Here is a 16,770-nt window from a genome sequence, read left to right on the forward strand (position 1 = left end):
TCCATAAGATGTGGATTAATGGAGAAAAATAACCTTGGGAGAAACCAGACTCACTGTGGGGGCCAGTTCCCCTCTGACTAACCCCACCCTAAACCAGACTCGCTGTGGGGGCCAGTTCCCCTCTGACCAACCCCACCCTAAACCAGACTTACTGTGGGGGCCAGTTCCCCTCTGGCTAACATTATGAATGTAACGTAAATATTAAACTAAGTGTTAAGGGTCAGTGATTAAACATCGATTATGTTTGAACTGTAAGATTAATGATTAATGTCTTTGAAGTCCATCTTGATTAATTGCAGAAGTTCACATAGATACAGTTGTCCTTGTTAATTGGCTGATGAAGGCTTTTGTTGGCAATAGTTAGTCTAAGCATTTCATTTCAAGATCGTAGTCCATCAATAGACTGAAGTGATGTTTGGCACCGGCTGCATTTAGTCATCATTCTGTGACATGTAGCAGTGGAGTCCAACATGAAGCAGGAATGGTGCTGGATCCAGCCGGTTCTGGTGACCTCAGGATAGGAGTCCCGAGGTTGAGACAGGGAAACAAATAAAAAGATGTAAGCGTAGATGCTATTTAATTTATTGCAGAGTTATAGATCATTATCACTGTTTCTGGTTCCGGGAGACCCAACTAAAGGAGCCTAATTGTGAGTTGGAGGATAAATTAGGTGTATGTCTGGCTAAATAGATGAGTCTTTAGTCTAGACTTAAACTGAGAGAGTGTGTCTGCATCTCGAACAGTGTTTGGGAGACTATTCCATTGTTTAGGAGCCAAATATGAAAAGGCTCTACCTCCTTTAGTGGATTTTGATATTCTAGGAACTATTAATAGGCCAGAATTTTGTGATCTTAATGAAAGTGTTGGAATATAGCGTGGTAGAAGATCACTTAAGTACTGCGGAGCTAGACCATTCAAAGATTTGTATGTAGTTAACAGAATTTTAAAATCAATACGGAATTTAACAGGTAACAATGTAACGATGATAAAATGGGGCTAATATGATCGTATTTCTTGGTTCTCGTCAGCATTCTGGCTGCTGCATTTTGAACCAATTGAAGTTTATTTATTGATCTTGTTGGACATCCTCCCAGTAATGCATTACAATAATCTAGTCTTGAGGTCATCAACGCATGAATTAGTGTTTCGGCATCAGCAACAGAGAGCATATGCCTTAATTTAGCAATATTTCTTAGGTGGAAGAATGCTGTTCTACAAACATTGGTAATTTGATTTTCAAAGGACAGATTGGTATCAAATATAACACCTAAGTTCTTCGCTGTTGAAGATGATGTAACAGAATATCCATCTAGAGTCAAATAATATTTTAGTGGCTTATTTTTAGAGTTTTTTGGTCCAATAATTAGAACCTCTGTTTTGTCAGAATTGAGTAGAAGGAAATTTCTGGCCATCCAATCTTTTATTTCATTAATACACTCTGCTAATTTTGAGAATTGTGAAATCTCATCAGGTTTTAAAGAAATATAAAGTTGTGTATCGTCAGCATAGCAGTGGAAACTTATTCCACGATTCCTGATAATATCTCCCAGGGGAAGCATATACATGGAGAAAAGCAGAGGCCCTAAAACTGATCCCTGTGGCACTCCATATTTTACTTTTGTTTGGTTTGACAATTCCTCATTTACATAGACAAAGTGGTAGCAGTCTGCTAAATATGATCTAAACCATGCTAATGCCACTCCACAAATTTCAACATAATTCTTCAGCCTATTCAAGAGAATGTTGTGATCTATCGTGTCGAATGCAGCACTAAGATTTGCACTAAAGCACTAGAAGAGAAATGCAGCCGCGATCAGATGATAAGAGTCATTTGTAACTCTGATAAGTGCAGTCTCTGTACTGTGATGAGGCCTAAATCCTGATTGAAATTCTTCATATATACTATTTCTCTGTAGAAATGAACATATTTGGGAGGATACTACCTTTTCTAGTATTTTTGACATAAACCGGAGATTTGAAATCGGTCTATAATTAGCAAGTTCTCCAGGATTAAGTTGTGGCTTCTTAATTAGCGGTTTGATAACTGCCATTTTAAAGTTTCTTGGGACATGTCCTAAGCATAGCAAGGAATTAATAATATTAAGAAGAGGTTCTGATGTTACAGGAGATACCTCTTTTAAGAGCTTAGTTGGTATAGGATCTAACAAACAAGTTGTGGCTTTTGATGTTTCGATAAGTTTTGTTAGCTCTTCATGACCTATATGATAGCGAAGGATTGAAGTTGCACATGAGGGAAATTATTCGACACTGTTTTCTGAGGTGCTATGACAGATGATTGCTTAATTCCAATTTTATTTCTGATTATTTCAATTTTATCTGTGAAGAAATTCATTAAGTCATTACTCTTGAGCTGTGACGTAATATCTGGTTCGGTTGAGGCTTTATTCCTAACCAATTTAGCCACAGTACTGAATAAACATCTAGGATTGTTGTGGTTATTTTCTATGAGTTTACTAAAATATGCTGACCTGGCAGCTTTAGTGCCTGTCTGTAGCTACAGACACTATCCTTCCATGCACTACGAAATACTTCTAATTTTGTATTTTTCCACATGCGCTCCATTTTCCGAGCTGCTCTCTTGAGAGCATGAGTGTGATCATTGTACCATGGTGCAGGGCTTATTTCTTTCATTTTCTTTAATCGAAGTGGGGCGACAATATCAAGAGTGCTAGAGAAGACTGCATTTATCTTTTCTGTTATTTCATCAAGTTCTTCTGGGCTTTGGGGTTTATTGAGTGTATGAGATAGATCTGAGAGATTATTAGTGAAGCTATCTTTAGTGGTCGAAAGAATAGTTCTACCTGAATGATAGCGTGGTGTAGATTGAGTAACATTAGCTGATTGTTGCATACAAGAGATGAGGTAATGATCCGAGATGTCATCGCTCTGCTGCAGAATTTCTATATTATCAACATCAACTCCATATGAAAGAATTAAATCTAGCGTATGATTATGGCGATGAGTTGGTCCTGTTACATTTTGTCTGACTGCAAGAGAGTTGAGAATATCGATAAATGCTAAGCCCAAAGTGTCATTTTCATTATCTATGTGAATGTTGAAGTCACCAACAATTAAGGCTCTATCTACAGTAACTACAAGATCTGATAAATTTGCAAATTCACTAAGGAAATCTGAATAAGGCCCGGGTGATCTATACACTGTAGCATGGGTAAAGGACGACAGAGAATTTTTATTTACATTTGTATTTGACGGTGTCACCTTAAGCATTATTAGTTCAAAAGACTTACATTTATATCCTGTCCTCTGAGTAACACCAAAAACTTCACTGTAAATTGTAGCAACACCTCCTCCTCGACCCTTCAGACGAGGTTCATGTTTATAACAATAACCTGGGGGAGTAGATTCATTTAAACTAATATATTCATCCGGTTTAAGCAGGTTTCAGTCAAACAGAGCGCATCCAATCTATGATTTGTAATCATTTCATTTACAAGCAGACGTTCGGATTAACCAGTTTGTCTGCTTCCTGACCTGGGCCCCATTTAGTCAATTCATATCATTATTAAGTCTATGAGCCAAATTACTAGAGAGGAGAGCGGCACCTTCCCTGGAGGGATGGAGTCCGTCTCTCTTTAGCAGGTCAGGTCTACCCCAAAAACTCTTCCAATTGTCTATAAATGCTATGTTATTCTGCAGACACCACTCAGACATCCAGCCATTCAGTGACACTAATCTACTATGAACCTCGTCACCACGACGAGCAGGGAGGGGACCAGAGCATATTACAGTGTCTGACATCGTTTTTGCAAATTTGCACACCTCTTTAACATTATCTTTAGTGATCTCCGACTGGCGAAGCCGGACATCATTAGTGCCGACATAGATAACAATTTTAGAAAATCTACGTTTAGCATTAGCCAGCACTTGTAAATTTGATTTGATGTCAGACGCTCTGGCCCCCGAAATGCAATTAACAATAGTGGCTGGAGTCTCTATTTCCACGTTCCTTACAATAGAATCACCGATAACAAGGGCTCTTTCAACATGATTCTCAGTGGGTGTATCACTGAGTGGGGAGAATTTATTGGAAACCCTAACAGGAGCGGGAGAGTGGTGTCTCTTTGCTGAGCTGAGTATGCACGAGACGCCACCCAAATGCCCTGCTGCAGGGGCTCTATAGCCGGAACCAAAGTGTGTGTGTTGCTCTCTGTACTGCCCGCATCCGAAACAGTATCTAACGGCTTCTCTTTCTCACTGACCTCTACTAGTGTTCGGATGCGAGTCTCTAACTCATTAACCTTCTCCGTCAGCCTGACTAATTCCTTACATTTATCACAAGTGAATGCCTCACTGCTGACGGAGGAGGCTATTTTAAACATGTGACATGCAATGCATGAACAAATAACATGAGCCGATGCCATGACTTTACCGCAAATTGTTCATTGTTCCTGAGCGGTGAGGGTTTTGAGATTGATTTGAATCCCTCACAAAATTGTTTGTTGTTGGTGGTGGTTGTTCTGATAAGCGGTGCTTTGAGATCGATGCAATAATCTGTGTACCGCAGAGGAGAAAAAGCGGTGCTAGCTGAAAAATGCACGCCAGTTTAACCGCGATAAAAATAGAACGCGGATGCAGGTGTAGGTGCAGAATATGCGCGCAGTTGAATCCCGATAAGAGAATAATACGAGGGAAAACCTGATGCATGCTTAAAAATGGCAGATGTTTAAGGATTAAAGGCTACAAACACAGACTCTAGCTAGGTGTCAGCAGCAACCGGTAAAATACACGCAGTTGAAACGGGAGAAAAAGCGGAAGTATCTGAAACGCGGTAAAATGACAAAGGATATAACTATGAACGACGCGGTAAAATGACAAAGGATATAACTATGAACGACGCGGTAAAATGACAAAGGATATAACTATGAACGACGTGGTAAAATGACAAAGGATATAACTATGAACGATGACTATAACGTTGAACGTATGAGAATAAGCAGTGCTAAGCAGGCCACAAACAAACTCTCGTGCATCGTGCGTGCGTGCTGTGCCATCAGAAACAGGAAGTCCAATTTAAGGGTCCAATGGACCGTTCATCAATTTCAATAGTTTATAATGCCGGCTCTGTTTGCACGGTTTCTACTTTGTCTTGTGTAGGTGCCAGTTACATTAGCCCTGTGTCTCTGGATAATTCATCTAATCTTGAATTGGGTAATATTTAAATCCATTTGTCATTTGATCTATAAGGCACTTATTCTGAATTTAGAATGTAAAGTATTAAATTAAAGGCTAATGCTAGGTCTTGTATAATTCATGTCATTTCAAGCTTGTGTATTTTTAATGTGTTTTTGGATTATAACTGTGTTTACATTAATGACCGCCCAGATTCATTATCTAGTGTTCTTAGAACTTTTAGTATTCCACTTGTATAGGACAAATGAATTGCCATTATTTCTCCTGCCCTTGTTCATAGACATATTGATAAACCGAACAATAATGTGAGTAGAGAACGTTTCCAGAGTCGACACTTACATTCACTGTATGGAAAAAGATGCACTGAAAGTGAATGGTGACTGAGACTAACATACTGCATGACCTTATATCATGTTCCACAGATGATACCCTGATAGCAAACTTAATGTCTGGGAAGATTGTTGGGATTTGGAAACGAGTGATTTTTAAAATGCATAATTACTGAACAGCTATAGCCTTTGTGCATGTGCTTTTGCAGAAGTCCATCGGGCTGGAAAACCAGTATTGACTAGGATAATTAACTGTATGTGGCACTTTTAAATGATCTAGAACCCTCACAAGGCTTTTGACTGCTGATGCACATTGTTCAGAAAGACAAGAAGTCCTCTGACAGGAATCATGGAATAAGTTTCCACTGTTATGCCGACGATACACAACTTTACATTTCTTCTAAAACCAACGAAAATTCACAAGTCTCCAAATTAGCAGAATGTATCAATGAAATCAAAGATTGGATGGACAGAAATGTCCTTCAACTCTATTCCAACAAAACAGAGATACTAATGATTCAAAATAAGCCACTAAAATATAACTCAACTCTCGATGGATGTACTGTTACACCGTCTGCTACAGTGAAGAACTTGGGTGTTATATTTTATACCAATCTGTCCTTTGAAAATCTAATTACATGACATGCAAACACATGTGGTGAAGTCTAATCTTCACACATAATAAAAAATAGAATAATATGTGTATATATATAGTTTCTACCATGCTTTTATGAGACATGGCACTGGAAAATATCAACAATATAATGAAATATTTCAAATTTAATGTTGCTTGAAAAAAGAAAAAGATTTCAGAATACACGGTTACTTTTGAATCACCATCAACGGAGAAAGATGCTTTTTGCTCCTATAATGGCGTAGTTACAAAGTTTACTCTTAAGGATGAGACTTTCCCCTATTGGCCACTACAAGTCTAGGACTCTTATTTTGATGTTCTTCTTTTGTCTCCCTTCCTTGTTCCCTCCCTTATTGTTTCCAGCTGTGTCTCTTTTCTTTATTAATCTGTGTGTGTATTTGTACCCCAATGTTTGCTCATGTTGCTTTGTCTAGCTTTGTGTAATGTGTTCATTTTTTAGAGTTTTCTGGTTCCTTGTCTCTATTTTCCTGTTTTGGTTTCTTGTTAAGTTTTGGTTATCATGAAACTGCATCTGGGTTGTTAATGTTATAAGAGCTTCATTCCAGAAAACTTGACCTCATGATGTATCCAGCAGAGTAAACTGCTGACTCTGTCAGGGATCCATGTGGTCCTGAAAGTCCTTGTGGCAGAGTCCCCAGCTGCCTTGACCTCGCGGCGGAGTCTCCATCTGCCTTGAGCTGCCTGAGTCCCCTGATGCTTCACATACGCCAGAGCCACCCTTTGCCTAGCACATGGCAGAGTCCCCTGTTTCCTCATCAGAGTCTCCTGTTGCCTTACCCTTGTCAGAGTACCCCTTTGTCATTTCCATTACCTTCGCCCAAGTCCCCCTGCCTTGTCATTGCCCTTTCCCTTGCCCAAGTCCCCTTGCCCTTGCCCAAGTCCCCTTGCCATTGCTCTCACCCAAGCCCCCTTGCATTGCCATTGCCCTTGCCCAAGTCCCCCTGCCTTGCCATTTCCCTTGCCATTGTCCTTGCCCAAGTCCCCCTGCCTTAATATTGCCATTGCCCTTGCCCTTGCCCAAGCCCCCTGCCTTGCCATTGCCCTCAGCTGAGTCCCCAACCATGACCTTGCCTGTGCCAGAGTACCCTGGTGTTCTGTCGAATCCCACTGGACTCTCATTCCCCTCGGCTCTGAACATCTGTGTTTATTAGATTTGAATTTACTTTACATTTACTATGTTTCCTATGATGAATAGAACTTTAATTTTATAATTTTTTTGCTATAACACCCATGCAGCTCTACTTCTAGGTAAGTGTCTGATCTTCCACTCTTGAACACTGCATGTAGGAAGGTTGCTCATAGACCGGAATCAGTGCTTAATGTTCTATTTCAGAAAGCATGTTTTCAGTAAGCAGTGATACTGACAAGAAACTAATTCAGAGATCACAGTCAGACAAAAGACAGGACACTCAAATTATATTTCTTTCAAAGCTTTCTTTTCTCAGATATATGAATTAAGATCATGACCAACAAAAACTCAACACAGTATTCCAGTAAAACTGCAGTTACAAACCTTTAATCTGATTGAGCAACTAAAGAAAATCTCATTTAGAAATATATTTATTAAAAGGCAGCTCTTACATTCTCAGTGATACTAAATAATATAATCAAAACTAAAATATAATGAACAGTTTAAATGTTTGTATTCACCCCTCATCTGTGTTTGTGAATCATGAGAAATGAACATCATTTAACTGCAAATAAAAACATGATAAGAGTGTAAAAGACAAGAAAAAGCTTGAAACATTGTGATATTTCTGACTGTATGATAACTATCACCCAACACACACAGACACTCACTGCTTTTAATATTTGCTGCAGATGAAGTTGAGTTGGTAAGTTTCTGGAAGACTGATCCAGCGATGATCTCCTCCAGACTGAATCACTCCGGCTCGCACTCCCACACTGCAGTCTTCCTGACCGGTGCCGTTACCTGGAGCCCAGTTGTGATAGCACAAGGTCTCTCCACTCACCCAGAACCACTAGCCCAGAGTGCAGGAGAGACATAGACCCATCCACACCTCCTCGCTGGAGGCGTCTTTAACCACCTCAATCACGCGACGCTGCATCCAATCAGACTCAACTGACACCAGATCCATTTGATGCTCTCTGCAGTATCGCAGAGCGTCTTTCCACGTCTTATTCTCTCTGATCAAAACCAGTTTATCTGCACACACAACAACATCAAGAGATAGCACCAATATAATCAATAAACTAGCATTTACTTGAACCCTTGTGTGTCAGATTTAAAAGAATTGTCTTCATGGACAAACATGTCCACGTCAAAAAACATTATAATATTTCCTCTTTCAATGAGTTACATCAGTCCTGATTACAACTACCAAATATTCATTTTCAAGATTTTAACCCTTTAAATGCCAGTTTGTTTATATAATGCTAATGTTGTTTTTACACACACACACACACACACACAAACAAACACACAATGTTATCTGCATCATGTATTCAGTTGTCCTGCAGGTCTCTATAAACAGTAATCAGTGAATAGGGGAAAAGCTTGTATTTGCTCCATAGAATAAACATGAGGAAAATGGCGCCATCTGGTGGAAAATCTCCAGAATGAAAGAATATCATATAATTCATGATTTCATTCTTTAATGGCACTGTGATCAAATATTGCAGTTTTAATGGGTTTCAATGGGGACATTTTTGCCCTGAAGCATCGGCAACAGAGCATCGACTTAATTCGGTACCCACACGGTGACTGTTACACGACTGCTTTCAATCATTCATGTTGTATGAGATGACAGAGCAGAGCACTAATCCACTGTGAATATATTATAAACTTCTGTCAAAAGCTCACATCAAAATAAAAATACATTTCAAAACAAAAGCACGTTTCAAAATAAAAGCTAAGTGCCTGAAAATGAAACTGTATAGTAAGATATAATATTACTAATAATAATAAATAGTGATTAATAAATAATTCAAATAATAACTAACCAATATATCACAAGCAAATTTTTTGGGACTTCAATATTATAAAAAAATGCAGATCAATATTACACTTTAAGACTAGGTCTGTCAATCGAATTAATTACATGGTGTCCCGATTTATTAATTGCGATTAATCACAGATACAAATATTTGCTGAGAAAGCCCCTCATATAAATATAATTCAATATATAATGATGAAATAATGATACATAGTTATCTTTAAATATAAAAAATTATATATATATATATATATATATATTAGGGCTGTTGATTTAACGCAGTAACTATGTATCATTATTTCATCATTATATTGAAATATTATTATATGAGGGGATTTCTCAGCAAATATTTTATATGTGATTAATCGTTATTAATTAATCGGGACACCATGTAATTAATTTAATTAAAAAATTTTAATCGATTGACAGCCCTAATATATATATAAAATTAAAAATATTCAGATAATTAAAATGCATCACATTCTTGTAGCAGAAGAGTTCATCATTGATAAGACAATATAAAAGCATCTTTAGAATACAATGTATTGTTTACTACCATATTATTGATCATAAGTCAATCATTGACACACAGTTCACAGTAATCCATTTCACAAGTGAATTTATCAATCAGAGATTTATTATGAGGGCTTGTTTAAGGACCCGTCAATGTACACCTGCGTCAGACATGCTTGTGTAGCGTCTCGGGTGTGTTGTGTCATAAACACACAATCTTTAGGTCACTGTGTCATTAAATATAGTTTAATACTTACAATACTTAAATAATCGGATTTGCGCTCCATCAAGTGTTTAGAACGCAAGAATGTAACACATGTTGTTCTGCTGAAGTGTTTCTTCACTATATAAACTGTGTGTTGCTCATACAGCTGAAGTTTCACTTACTGCCCCCTGGAGTAAACAGGTGGTACTACAAGCACTGAATTAACGCTAAATCGAAAGCCCTAATTAAGACACATGATTGTTTATGTGTGAGTGTATCTACTCACCATCGTAACACACAAATGGATATGGTGCGTCACAACAGTCGTCTATCCATTGTCCCTTGTTTTCACTCACTGAAACCCCGGCACAGATTTCCTTTCCAGGAATGTTTCCATTGGGTTCCCCAGATTTCCAGTTTCTGAATGGGGAGTTACTGCCATCTGACCAGTCCCATGAGTCTCTGAACAGACCGATCCAGACCTTCTGATTTTGTATGATCTGCTGAATCATCTGATTCTCAGACTTGTTCCTCACACTGGCCAGATCAGTGTGATTCTCTCTGCAGTAACTCTGAGCTTCTGTCCAATTCACTGAAGAATTCACAACAACATATTCTCTACTGCTGTCTTTAGAAGAGAAAGATTATATCATTCTATCATTGTCTTAAATGTATGTATGGCCCCAAAAAGTATTTGGATACACATATTGCATTTATTAGAAATACATATTTCACGTTTCAAGCAAATACATAAAGAATTTAGTTGAAATGCTAAAACAGTAGATAAGACACATTGTGTTTGTCAGTGAATGTGCTGAACTCCACCTGTTGTTACTCTGTTAGGACACCAAGCCATTGTCTGTATCTGTATTCGGACAGAACCGATGTAGGTGTGCTTAAACCCGAAGTGCATCGAAATTAAGTAAAACTTTTAATTTAATAATAAAAAAAATGTTTTATTGTTTCTATATATAAAATATGCCTATTCATATTAATAGCCTAATAATATTATTATTGTTCATTTATATTATTCTGAATTATTATTATTATCATTATTATGAAGTTATTATTACAGAAAAAGTCCCGTGAGTCTATCTATCAGGAATTTTTATGATATACTCAAGTCTGATTTGATAGCACATATTTCAACATAATGTGGAGGACATCATTATTTAGTTAAATTACACTTGCAGAAGTAGTGAAAAGAAGTAGAATAAATAGCTAGAGTAAGGCACTTTATCGAATCAGACTTGGACTCGGTCTTGAGTCTGACTCAGTCCCTTTTGGACTCTGCCTTTTTTTGGACACTTTGAGTCTGATTCTGCCCCTTTTGGACTCAAGTCGGAATCCGCCTGTTTTGGACTCAGTCTTGAGTCCGACTTGGCACCTTTTGGACTCGGACTGAACTCAGACTGTTATTGTCACGATCCCCCGTTGTCTGCTCAGTGTTTATCCCCTGTCACCTGTCCCGAACTATAATCCCCCTGCCCTCATCACTGTCATTGTTCTCACCTGAGTTTAATTTAATCATCATCCTTCTGTATTTAAACCCTGTTGTTTGTTCATTCATTGTCGGTCGTCTAATGAATGTTATGGTTGTCCTTGATTGTGTTCCTGCCCGTGCCCTCCGTGGATGTTTTTCATGTTTATACTTTGTTTTTCCCTCGTAAATATTTTGTTTGTTCCCTGTGTTGTTTTATTTTTAGTTGTCCTCTTCACCGTTTATTCCTTCATTAAAATGAACTGCATTTAGATCCTCACTCCTCGTCTGCCCTCGTCTGATTCAAAACAGAACGACCGACCACGTTATGGATCTAGCAGTGCACCAGGCAAACTACAGGCTTCTCTACCTCAAGCAGGAGGATCGCCCAGTGGAGGATCAAGTTCGTGAGTTTCTGGAGCTGGCAAATGTGGCAGACTTCCTGAGTATTCCTTGGTGGTGTTCTTCAGGGAAGTCTCATCCGTCCCAGAGCCAGCGTTGCCAGCCTCGTCCGTTCCAGAGCCAGCATTGGCAGCCTCGTCCGTCCCAGAGCCAGCGCTGCCAGCTTCGTCTGCATGGAGGAGGAGGAGAAGAGGAAAGGCTTCTGCTCCCCAGTCTACGCCTGCCATGGTCAGCGAGCCAGAGCCCACACCTGCCACGGCCAGCGAGCCAGCACTGTAGCCTCGACCGTCCCAGAGTCAGCGCCTGTAGCCTCGACCGTCCCAGAGCCAGCACCTCTCGAGCCTCCCAGGGCCCCACCTCCCGAGCCTCCCAGGGCTCCGCCTCCCAAGCCTCCCAGGGCTCGGCCTCTCGAGCTTTCCAGGGCTCTGCCTCCCAGGGCTCCGCCTCCTGAGCCTCCCAGGGCTCCGCCTCCCGAGCCTTCCAGGGCTTGGCCTCTCAAGCCTTCCAGGGCTTGGCCTCTCGAGCCTCTCAGGGCCCCGCCTCCAGAGCCTTCCACGACTCTGCCTTCAGAACCTTCCACGGCTCCGCCTCCTGAGCCTTCCAAGGCTCCATCTTCAGAACCTTCCACGGCTCCGCCTTCCATGGCTCCGTCTCAAGAGCCTTCTACGGCTCCGCCGCCTGAGCCTTCCATGACTCCGCCTTCTACTGCTCTACCCCCAGAGTTCTCCATGACTCCGCCTACCACGGCCCTGTCTCTGGAACCTTCTACGGCTCTACCTCCTGAGCCTTCCATGGCTCTGCCACCTGAGTCTTCCTCGGCTCCGCCCTCCATGGCTCCGCCACCTGAATCTTCCATGGCTCCGCCCTTGGAGTTCTCCATGTCTGTGGCCCTGTGGCCACCTCCTGGGCCTCCTGACCCAGTCTCTCTGTCCTGTTGCCACCTCCCAGGCATCCTGTCTCAGTCCCTGTCCTGTGGCTACCTCCCAGGCCTCCGAGGCCTCCTGACAAATTCCCTGTCCTGTGGCCATCTCCCAGGCCTATTTTAAGGCAGAATATTCCTTCAAGAGGTGGATTGATGATCTCCAATGTAAAATCATCATTGCACTCACATTGCAAGTGGAAAGTGGAAAATTATGTAGTTTCTTATTAAATGTTCCTCCCGTCAAGGGCCATGGTCTCCGAGGTCTCGACTCCACAATTAATCACAATTGTAAATGAAGTCGAGACCACTCTTATCCAATTATAAATCATACTGTGCACACTTTCATTCATAAGTTTTACACTACTAAAATTGGATTCACCGACTAATACAGTTGTTGCGATTTTGGATGTTTATTTAAAATGTCAGCTTTAAACTTGTACTTCTTGTATAATCAGTCAATCGAATATTTTTTCTATTATTCAGATGAATTTCAGAAGTCATTATTTGTGCCTTTCCAAATATGATTTTCAGCTTCAGGGACAAATCCCTAGTAATAAGTGTACAGAAGTCAGCAAATACTTTTTGGGAAACTGCAACTTTTTGTGTGTGTGTATAGAGAAAGACAAGCAACTGCATTCATGTTTTATCAAAAAAAATGTGTGTTTATGAACAGTGTTTTAGACCATTTCAAGGTTGTAAACAATAACAAAAGAATTAGAACGCTACTGACCATCATTACCAGATCCTTTAAAGTGACTTATCCAGACATGTTGTTGATACTGAGCATCTACACATGAGGACTTTTCTTGTCCATTTCTGCTACTCTGAGAACTTGGATACAGTGGGGCAAAAAAGTATTTAGTCAGCCACCAATTGTGAAAGTTCTCCCACTTAAAAAGATGAGAGAGGCCTGTAATTTTCATCATAGGTACACTTCAACTGTGAGAGACAAAATTAAAATAAAAAAAAATCCAGAAAATCACATTGTAGGATTTTTATGAATTTATTAATTATGGGGGAAAATAAGTATTTGGTCACCTACAAACAAGCAAGATTTCTGGCTCTCACAGACCTGTAACTTCTTCTTTAAGAGGCTCCTCTGTCCTCCACTCGTTACCTGTATTAATGGCACCTGTCCACAACCTCAAACAGTCACACTCCAAACTCCACTATGGCCAAGACCAAAGAGCTGTCAAAGGACACCAGAAACAAAATTGTAGACCTGCACCAGGCTGGGAAGACTGAATCTGCAATAGGTAAGCAGCTTGGTGTGAAGAAATCAACTGTGGGAGCAATTATTAGGAAATGGAAGCCATACAAGACCACTGATAATCTCCCTCGATCTGGGGCTCCACGAAGATCTCACCCGTGGGGTCAAAATGATCACAAGAACGGTGAGCAAAAATCCCAGAACCACACGGGGGGACCTAGTGAATGACCTGCAGAGAGCTGGGACCAAAGGAACAAAATCTACCAATAGTAACACACTACGCCGCCAGGGACTCAAATCCTGCAGTGCCAGACGTGTCCCCCTGCTTAAGCCAGTACATGTCCAGGCCCGTCTGAAGTTTGCTAGAGAGCATTTGGATGATCCAGAAGAGGATTGGGAGAACGTCATATGGTCAGATGAAACCAAAATAAAACTTTTTGGTAAAAACTCAACTAGAATGCTGAGTTGCACACCATACTAGCATGGGGGTGGAAACATCATGCTTTGGGGCTGTTTTTCTGCAAAGGGACCAGAACGACTGATCCGTGTAAAGGAAAGAATGAATGGGGCCATGTATCGTGAGATTTTGAGTGAAAACCTCCTTCCATCGGCAAGGGCATTGAAGATGAAACGTGGCTGGGTCTTTCAGCATGACAATGATCCCAAACACACCGCACAGGCAACGAAGGAGTGGCTTCGTAAGAAGCATTTCAAGGTCCTGGAGTGGCCTAGCCAGTCTCCAGATCTCAACCCCATAGAAAATCTTTGGAGGGAGTTGAAAGTCCGTGTTGCCCAGCGACAGCCCCGAAACATCACTGCTCTAGAGGAGATCTGCATGGAGGAACGGCCAAAATACCAGCAACAGTGTGTGAAAACCTTGTGAAGACTTACAGAAAACGTTTGACCTCTGTCATTGCCAACAAAGGGTATATAACAAAGTATTGAGATAAACTTTTGTTATTGACCAAATACTTATTTTCCCCCATAATTTGCAAATAAATTCATTAAAAATCCTACAATGTGATTTTCTGGATTTGTTTTTTTTTTCTCATTTTCTCAAGTGTAACTATGATGAAAATAACAGGCCTCTTTCATGTTTTTAAGTGGGAGAACTTGCACAATTGGTGGCTGACTAAATACTTTTTTGCCCCACTGTATATTGTTGCCTTTTGAGTGATAAATTGCTTATGTTCTTCATTTTTATGTCGTTTTGGATAAAAGCGTTTGCTAAATGACTGTAAATGTAAATGACTTGCGCAGCTTCATTTGTTAAAATGTGAGTGATCTATAGTCTCTCAATCTTAATTAGTTGGCATAAACGTCGTTCATCTACCAGAGATAAAATATGTGCTACAGTTTTTAGTAATGCACATATCCAGTTGTCTCGCTTCATTGCAGCGGTTCATGCGTCCATTAGTAGTGATATATAGACACTTTATTTTCCGTTAGTTCAGGCATCCAGGGATGATCCAGCCACTGAACAACATGGTACACATTTTAATAATGACATTTTATGACAATCGGGTAAACGTTAGTAGTGTTAATTGTGTTAGAGTCACTATGAATGAAGCGCCGCCCGCTGTTGTTTTGAATGAGTATGACAACTAGCAGGAAATGGTCAAGGAACAAAAATATCACTTCCTTGAAATGGTCTATAGCAGATTAATATACTTTACTCAGACACTGTTAGAAAACAGCTGAGCTCACCTTTATAACAGATGAAAGGATGTCTAGTAGTGCAATCAGCATCATAGCACTTTCCATCGCTTCCCATATAAACACATTCCCATGTCCTCTTCAGTCCGATCCAGACAGTATCTGAGGCAGGTATCTTCAGCAGATCTTCTGTGTCTTTCATGTTGTTGATGGTGGCCAGATCGGTGTAATTCTCTCTGCAGTAACTCTGAGCATCATACCAGTTCATTTTCTGATTCACAAAGTGAAATCGACATTCAACCGATAAACTGAAAACAGCTGAGGAGAGAACAAGATCAGCATCATTTTACACACTTCCCAAAGATAATCTTATAGCTGCTGTAAAAACAAAGGCTGATTTATACTTCAGCATTATATATATGGTGTGGGCTTTGAGCAGTGGTCAACATGTTGGTTTGCATTTATAGTTCTGCGTTGGCTTCTGTGAGTGCACAAGCAAAATGCTAACTACATGATTCATAAATAAACAAAAGTAATCCAAGCAAGGAATTTCCTGGATTCAAAAGTATTTATGAAATTATTGAGTTCAAAGTATGTGATGATGTTGAAATTTAGACACATTATTTATTAAATAAGTGAGGAAATGACTGTATGTTTACTCTTGAATCCATACTGTCAAACATGTGGACAAAACATCGTGCTGATCGGAAAGAACACGAGTAGAATAAAAACATATTATTTCACTCACGTATCAAAATAATATCAAGTAAAGGCCTCGAAAGAAAGCTTTTAGAGTTTACCCAGCTAATGATTTTTGGTTCCCAAAACGTTCCAGTAACGTTTGTTTTTGGTTCTCAGAACACACATTTTTAGTTTTGTTTTTGGTTATCCTGGAAAGTTTTCTTTACGGAAATAGAGCGTTGTTTTTAAGTTTGCATAACGTTCTCCCAATGTTCTCTTAATGTCCTCTTACCCTCAATTTTTTATATATTCATACATTCATGCATCATTAATCATAAATAAAACAATCAGTCTATAAAAATAAATAATCAGCGAACAATCCATGTTTTTGTTGATCCATTGTTTAATTGTTTACATAAAATATTCCTGTATCACAAACTGCCTTATGGTTATATAAATACAACCTAAAAATAACCATTAGAGAACGTTCTGTATAGGTGCTCTTTAGGTTGTTAAAAAACCTCCCTGCAACAAATACATTTATTGAACACTTGACCAATCTGCACTTGTACACTTAAATTAAAAATG

The 16,770-nt window shown here is 39.7% G+C and overlaps 1 pseudogene; it reads right to left on the reverse strand.

Moving 5' to 3' along the window:
- Nucleotides 1-7,961: 7,961 nt before the first annotated feature.
- LOC127625556 (macrophage mannose receptor 1-like) lies at nt 7,962-15,668 on the reverse strand (annotated as a pseudogene).
- Between the last annotated feature and the right edge of the window lie 1,102 nt (nt 15,669-16,770).

This window comes from Xyrauchen texanus, chromosome 31 (assembly GCF_025860055.1).
Source record: "Xyrauchen texanus isolate HMW12.3.18 chromosome 31, RBS_HiC_50CHRs, whole genome shotgun sequence".
NCBI lineage: Eukaryota > Metazoa > Chordata > Actinopteri > Cypriniformes > Catostomidae > Xyrauchen > Xyrauchen texanus.